Source organism: Triplophysa dalaica, chromosome 15 (genome assembly GCF_015846415.1).
Source record: "Triplophysa dalaica isolate WHDGS20190420 chromosome 15, ASM1584641v1, whole genome shotgun sequence".
NCBI lineage: Eukaryota > Metazoa > Chordata > Actinopteri > Cypriniformes > Nemacheilidae > Triplophysa > Triplophysa dalaica.
This window is the reverse complement of record NC_079556.1, coordinates 2,674,349-2,683,280: the sequence shown is the minus strand read 5'-3', so window position 1 is coordinate 2,683,280 and position 8,932 is coordinate 2,674,349.

Below are 8,932 nucleotides of genomic sequence, written 5' to 3'. Positions count from 1 at the left end.
TTCTAATTTGTCTCAACTCATTTTGAAAAATGAATCGTATCGTGAATCGCATCACATCCTGAGCATACCTAGTTACATCCCTGGTTAATACAAAACCATATGACTCTTCTGCCAAACACAAAAATGGTTATCTATCTATGCAATGGAAGTCAATGCTATTCATAATATAAAATAACTTCTTTTGTATTCTGCAAAAGAAAGAAAGGCATACAGGTTTGAAACGACATGAGAGTGAGTAAATTATTACAGCAACATCTCTGATGTAAAAAGTGAGTGGGGACACCTGTGTGTATTGCAACTTTTTTTGCACAGAACAGAATAATCATTGCGATTTATTAAATTTCTGTCCTGAAAGGGATTTGTTGTTTGGATAAAAGCCTCTCTTCAATCCAAAAGCCAAGCGTTAGAATTCACTGTTGGTCATTTACATGGATAGCTATTAAAATAACTGTTAGATTTCTCGTTTTTAGGCCTCTCCAAAGGAAAATGGGACCCTGTTGTTGAGGCTTGTTGATGACAAAACAGAAACCATCAGCTTGCCAGCGATTCTCTTTATGTGCTCACGAGCGATAACGCGTGTAAGAGATTAAAATCTGTTTCAACTGTGTGGCGGACGTGAGTGATTTAATTTCAGGTATTATACAGCTGGAACACCACAATACAAAGTGCCAGGAAATCCAGCTATTATACTTAACATTCTCACATTTCAAACCAACTGTCACGCATTGTTTCAATACATGAAGTAATGTGCTATAGTGACAAAATTATGACAACAATTGTCAAATTAGTTCAAATTAGACTATAGCGTGTTCACAGTGTAATGGTTGCTAATGAAGGAAGTGAATGCGTCACTCCATAGTAAAATTTAAAGACATTTGTTTGATCATCTAAACCTTTATACCTTCATTTCAGCATTTTAATTGTAGACATTCAAACAGTCTATTCAAGTCATTAATAAGGTGACCGTTTGATTGCGAAAAGTACCATTTAGGTTGGTTTTTAGAACAGCGAGAATTGACTATTATAGTCGACATAATGGCTCTAGTGTTCTTTTGAATGCCGTTACACTGGCTGAAATTCCAGAAGCTTTAAAGGACCATTTGCATAATGCACACCTGCAGAAGCGTTTTAATGTGCTTCAAAGTGCTTACCACACCACAAACAGGGGCAACTTTCAAATTATGAAGGTTTTCCAAAGAACTTCAGATGAAAGTTTTCCCCTCCCATCTCAAAGCTGTGATTGCACCCGATCATTTATTAATACGAATTTCTCACAGCAACGCTCCTACTACGAGCGTGAGTTTGGGGTTTCATCGCATCTGATGGTTCAACATACAGACGCTTCTGTGCCCTTGAAGTACAGAAAATTATTTTTGTTAGTTTATTCAGAAGGATTGTCTCACAGATGTCTATCATAATGAGATGCCCATGTCTACGTGTTTTCTTCAGCAGAACACACAAGGGACTATTGCATTCTGTTTGTCTTTTGAAAGGCTCTCTCGCAAATAAGATAGATGCTTGTTTGTATTAGCGTAATAAAATAAACCAGTTCAGACCTGTATGTCTTTCTTTCTACGGCAGAACACAAAAGATGATATTTTGAAGAATGTTGGTGACAGGAAACCGTTGATCCCCTTTAACTTGCGTTGGTTTTATTTCCATACAATAGAAATGAAAGGGGACCAACGGTTTTTGTTTACCAACATTTAGTAAATGGCTTATTTTGTGTTATAAATTACAAGAAGGTGAGTATTTTTTTATCTCATTTGTACGTAGTTTTGGATAAAACCGTCTGCTAAATGACTAAATGTAAATGATGATCGAAATTTCTTTTTAAGGTGAACTACTCCTTTAATATTAACTTAAATGAATGGAGACTAGATTCATTCTATAACTTATAAAACTGAACTGGTAAATTGTAAACTGTACGCTACTGAATTTCATAAATAAATGCATTTCTACATAAACTGCAAGACTTTGCAGTTTTCAATTTATAATGCTGAGAAACCAATATAAGGGTGCAAAGACACAACAAAAAAGCAATGATCCAAAATTATGTGACACAGTTTGAAACCATCACAGTTTGAAGCCTAGTAATTTGGAAAGCGTATTAAAAGTGTTGATCGTACCCAAAATGGATGACTGCAACTTTGTGCTGAATTGTCACGTTTGCAGAAGGCATAACCTTATTTTTGCAGCGGCAGGTTTTAATTTAAAGTGAGGCGAGGGTGAAGCTTTGAACAGATTAAATAAGAGAATGGGCTGCCAGGGGTTTTTGGACAGATTGTGCTAAGACTTACCCAAACTCTCGCCCCAGCCTCAAGCATCACAACTTAATCTCAGAATTGGAAACACAGCTGCCTTTAGGTGTTTAGATCTTAATCCGACACGGCACATCATGGAATGACCTGAACTTGGCCCAGGACAGTCCGAGCCCTTTAGTCTTTCAGGAGAGAAAAACAAAAAGATATCATATCGTGTTAAGTCAGTGTTAGAGGGATGCAACCTTGAACATTTTATGCCTTATTTTTATTTAATGCAGCTTTCAGGAAAATGCAGGAAAAAGTGGCCCACGACTGTTTGCTTTCTTACTTTCTTCAAAAAATCTTCTTTGACGACTTTTGATTCTTTGAGAACAAAGAAATTTACAAAGAAATTGTCCTACTGTGGTAGTCAATTGTGCCAAGAACTGTTAGATTAAAAGCATTTTTTTTTTAAATATCTTTCTTTGTGTTCATCAGAAACATTTTATTTTTAATAATTTAAGTTATATTCAAGTCGATTTTTAACTGTAATTTACCTGTAAGTATCAGTACTTCAAGGTGTATTGTGTTAATACTTGGGACTACATTTGCCCTATTTTTAGTTGATAAAAATAAACTCTATAATATAATATATTTTTAGGTAAATATAATTTCCCCTTACGTTGAATAGGCCTATATAACTAGTTTACAACTTTCCGTTAGTATTCCTAAAACTACAAATTAACTTAAAGGGAAACTGATCATTTACAAGTTCAATACTTTAAAATATACGGTTAGTAAACTTCTAGTTTAAAATCTTTATACTGAAAATGTATGTGTAAACTGTATTTAGTTAAACTTCTCATCCAAGTGTCCTGTTAGTAGACTTCCTTTAACTATATATGTTCAGTCTACTTTATATTTAGTTCGCAGAAGTAAACTTAAGTATAATTTTGACTTTTTAATGTTAAGGTATTTCAAGTACACAGTTAAAAATCAAAACTTAGACACAGTATGCTTAAAGAGCAAAATAAAATAGCATGCTAAAAGTCGGTCACACTTCGGTATAGGGGCAATTCTCGCTATTAACAAACCATTAACTACGACTTTTTCCCCAATGAACTCTTAAATTGTTTCTTATTAATAAATTAGTTGTTAGGTTTAGGTATTGTGTAGGATTAGGGATGTTGAATATGGCCATGCAGAGTGTTGGTTATTCCCCTGCCATACCAATTAAATATGTTTTGTGACATATCCTTATAATGGATTTAATTAAAGATGTTAATAATGTAATGTTTCATCAACAGTTTTTTGTAATTAGAATGCAGTCTTTGTTGACACATCATCTTCATTCCTGTAGCTCAGTGGTTCTAAACCTTTTCATGGTCGTGCCCCCCCTCCTATAAACCCATTTAAAGAACTGGTGCCCCCCTCCTGTACATTGAGGATAAGATATTGTGTAAAATACGTTAGATATAGTTTATCTACTGTAGGCCTATATACAAACTATAAAGAAATCAATATTACCTGTATATGACAGATTGATCTCAAGAGATCAGATTACACATGTAACTACCCTGCTGATAAAAACAAAAGAAACCATCACAGAAATGAATGGTTTCCATTAAAATACCATTATGAAGCATTAGCTTTTTGCATTAAAGAAATTTTTTTTTTTAAGTTTTGGGCAGCATTCCAAAAGGATTTAATCTGCCAGAGCACTAGAACAGTGCGCGTTTCATTGATTTTAACAATTTCGGGAACCGCCGCGCCCCACCGGCAGTACCTCTGCTGCCCCCCCACCCCAAAGGCCATGGGTTTGATTCTAGGATAAAATATCATTAATAATCAAAACTGCACAATGAACACATTTGAGGTCATTAAGGGTAAAAGCATCAGCTGAATCTATGAATGTAAATCCTCAAGAAATGCTTTTATAGATTTTTCTGTAGGCAGTTCAAGCTTTCATTCGGCATGCTTCTCTGGTTGATTCACTAACACATGTAAGGTTGATATAACAGTGTACTCCTTACAGTAACAATCCCATTGATATCTCTGGTTTGAGTGGATTCATCACGCCCCGGCGACTAAAGACGAAGCATCTCAACAAAGACTCGTTCCTCCTCATCACACGCATATAGCTCGCAGATAACCCTGACCCTCAATAAATGCATCGCTCTCCTGTTGAGAGTCGAGTGTCGCTGAGAAGGAGCTGGTGGCTCATGATCGATAGCAGAAGTGGGAAAGGAGCTGTGCGCGGCTGCCTGTTTGAGCTTCGTCTCGGGCAGTTGCCATGACATTGATGGAAAGTCTGTGCTTTTGTAGTCACACTAATGAGTTGCGATGCGAGTCTACGGTTCTACCCGGGAATCGTATCTGGTTCTGAGGTAACGTGGAGAAATCTTCTGCGAGGGAGGCTTTGATGCAATACTTGGTTTGATAAGAGAGTTTGCTCTGAGTTTTGACATACATTCATGTTGCATGGCTTTAATAGGCAAGGAAGAAATCTTTCCAGTTGTGCCCTGTTATTTTTCTACTTCAGTCGCCAGAAACATTACCGTCGGAGAGACCAATTCTGCTGTGAAACAAACTTTGATCTACTGTAAATCTAATTCTGTGCTCAATAGTTTGCACTGGACACCGAAATACATCAACAATAAATAAAGGTTTTTGTCTTGTAAACATATCTGCATTTTTGTGTTTAGTATTTACGTTTTATGTGAATTTATCTGAATAAAAACATAGGACCCTGCCCAAAACACAATTGGAATTAATGTAAAATGGGAATTGTATTGGTTTAATGGAAACTATGATGGTGTCTACTGATATGTGATGGATTATATTGTGGGGTGGTAACTGTCAGATTAACCCTATTAGAATAATCTCCAAAACACACTACAAAGGGGATCATGTTTTTAATGGAGCAAACTATCATAATGCATGAAAGGAAACTATTAGAAGTTCTGTGATGGTATCTATTGTTTTTTGTTCGATTGTTTTATTGAATATTTTAAGTAAGATCACATGCCTATCAAGTGCATTGTCTACAGACACCACAATAAAATATTTTCACCCACACATTTTAGTGTTTAGTGCAATCTTATAAGAATTCCTTAAAGGAGTCATGAATTAAAATATATATATATTTTTATATAAGGGGAATCGTATTCACGCGAACTGAAAACACCGTTGTGATTACATCTGTTATTGACACCACTTGCGAATGTGGGGAGGTCATTTATAAATCATAGGAGGTCTTCAGATAATACTGATCCCATGCTAATGTGTAACCTTACGTTACGTTTCTAACCAAATTCACAGAAGGCTCCAACTACGCAAACTGCTATCCAATCAAAGCAGTGGGCGTGTACTTATAAAGTCTTCAATTAAACACTATGCGTTTGCAGAGCTGGCGTCAAAACCAGTATAGAAAATAGCCTATTACTTATTGATTTTGATGTTTTTGAATGTAAAAATCACGCGATAACTAGGCCTCATACAACAGTATAAAACAATAAATAAGCCAAATTCATGAGACCTTTAAGAGGTGGCTAATTTGTTTGAATTCGTACAATGTGAATCATACAAAAGCGTACGATTATTAGGAAAATAAGCAAAACTAAAGCCCCTAACCCAACCCCTGGACCTAATGTCATTGGAACACTCTTGAAGGGGAAGCCAAAAATTACAATTCGGCCATTAATTACTCACCTTGAAGTAGTTTAAAATCTGTAGGGACTTCATTTTTACCAAAACGCAAATGAAGGTAGTTTCTGACTCCTCCTTAGATTGCAACGCAACCAATCGTCAAAGCGCTAAGCGTGAAGACGTCGTAAAATTGTCCACGCGACTCTGAAGGGTTTAGTATAAATCAATGTAATGCTTTCTGTGTGCAAACAAACAAAACTACCGACTATTTTCCAAAACTTCCTGATTTGAGGGTTAGTTTCCAGAGCGCGTTCCCGAGAGCTGACTTGACTATTACGATCGACGCATACGCGTTCTGAGATAGAGCCTGTGTGATCAGAATGCGCATGCGTCGAGCGATACTGACACCGGATGCAATGTCATGTGGCTCGTGTGTTTTGTTGCGTTGCAAGCTATAGAGGAGTCGGAAAGCTTCCAAAACGAGCTTAATTTGCTCTGGGCGGAACGGAGGTCCTAGGGATGTAATAGTCAAGTCAGTAGTACGTTTTTCATAGTGTGTCATAGATAAAGATTCACCAGAAAATATTCCTCGCCTCCAGTGGTCCTGCCAATCACAGGCGTCAGGATTATGTGAGGATAATTGACGATGTCAATCAGGAATGACAGCAGTATGCTCCACTCAGACGCGCGTTGTGACATATAGGGCAGGTGCGCGTGGTTACTGTCTGACCTCTACAGTATCGAAAGCCAACAGTATCACAATTCGCGTGTTTTGGATCGTCGTATTAATATTAAAACGCCGATTTCTTTACACCGCAAGGCGTTAAATAAGCGCCGTCTGGTGGTCACTCAAAATGCAAACGTATTAGCTAATATACGTAGCCCCTCCTCTTCTGGGTTTGCGTGCTCTACGACAAGTCGGAGGCCCGTGTCATCTCAAATCCATATCCAGCTTAACCTTGTGGAACACCAAAAGACAGAAAGAAATTAAAGAAAAACCCTCGGAAAAGAAAATCACATAACTAAGGCAGAATGTTTCAGGAAGCTATGTGTAAAATATGAAATATGTCAAATTAAGTCAAGTCATCATTAAAGGTTTAGCACCAGACGGTGCTTCTTTAACGCCTGGCGGCGTAAAGAAATCGGCGTTTTAATATTAATACGGCGATCCAAAGCACGCGAATTGTGATACTGTAGGCTTTCGATACTGTCGAGACGATGATCACGTCTGATATTATCACGTGCAGAAATATTAGTGTGGTGCTGCGAGCTATCTCAAGACAATTTAAAACAGGAATATACGACTCACAGCTCTTCAAACGAGAGACCCCGGCAGTATAACCCTCAATATAACTGTCATCTCATAACAAAATATAATAAATGCACAGCATTAACTACACGGATCAATATCATTGTTCTCGTTTATCAAAGTCAACCCATAGGATTAGAAAATAATAAGTCGAGGACGTTGAAACGATGCTAAATTTAGCATTTCGTGTGTACCAGCCACATAGTCTATAAATATAGTCATGAGTAAAAGTTTGGCAAGAATGCTTGAGTTAAGCTACAGGATTATACAGTCATATAAATATGACTGTACAAGTTCAAAGTAATAACAGCATGTTTTTGTACAATTTCTGCAATGTTTATGCTACTGTATTGCCTAATAATTTAGAATCTCTGCAACATTTATGCAAAGCTTAATGACTTTCTTCAAAATATCTTCTTTTGTGCTCTGTGGAAGAAAGAAAGTTGGTAACCAAACAGCAATGGACCCTATTACTTATATTGCATGGACATAAAACCCATTTTTTTAAACACAAATGTTTATTAACGTTTTTCCAAATATCTTCTTTTGTGATATGCAAAAGAAAGAAAGAAAGTCGCACAGGTTTGAAAGGACACAAGGGTGAGGAAATAATGACAGAATTAACATTTTTGTGTGAACTATAATTTTATGAATGACAGCATAATACAAAACAATCTGTGGCAACAGTTTAAAAAATCGCTCTGCTCATTGGGAAACTACAGACCTGGCAACCCTGGACAGAAAAGGAACATCAAGCATGGCTGTATTCAAATTTAATCCTTATGTGTAAGTCTTTACTTAGCATCCGTAAGCACAAAACATAAGGATCATCATTAATAAGGTTATGTGGTTTTTAAAACAGCTAAAACAAATCTTCTTGACTATCAGACTTGATCATTTATTTTCCATTAACTTTTTGAACATACAAACTTTCTGGCGGCTGCATTCTTGTGTTGAGGTTCTGACACTGAATGTCTCACAGATTTAACACAGAGCCTGTGTGTTGGTGCTGAACGCCTCTTTGAAGCACAGGGCCCTCTCGGCTTTGAAGCTTCTCTTGTGTCTGCATCACCCGTCCCTTCCGCTCAAGAGAGAGTGAGAGAGAGAGCCATAGAGGGGAATGTGGTTAAATTACACTCTCCTTAAAGTGCAAATCAATGCTAATGGAGAGGAATCAGACCGCCTACAAGCATCCATTCTCATTAGTCTCCAGATATGACACAGCAGACAAAAACAAATCTACTTTCCTGGAGTATGCAAGTGGGGCTTTTCAGACATCTCAACCGAGACTTTGGGGGAAATCAACACATTGCAGCTTATGGATTTTTAATAATGTCAAGATGGAAATTGAAAAAAAGACTTCTCTGTCACAGTGTAAATATACAAATTATTGTGCGTGGATGTAGAAAAACCTTTAGCTGCACTGGTGAGGCAGTGACCCGTTTGAAGCTTACAAATATGGCCAAATACGTCCGAACTGCAAGCGATTGTTGACGTGACGTTAGGACTTTAAAAATATCTAGCCTAATGCATCTTTGAACGTGAGCAAATTCATTATAATTTGTTAAAATTTGTTAACCCGTTTTATAGATGCTAAAAAAGTATGAGGAGCTTACAGTGTTCAACAGACCTAGTTAAACTATGAAGTTAGAGAATTTAGACTTCTAAAATATGTTCGAGGACCACTCATTTACACATATTTAGACTCAACCATTGTATTTATGTGAAACAG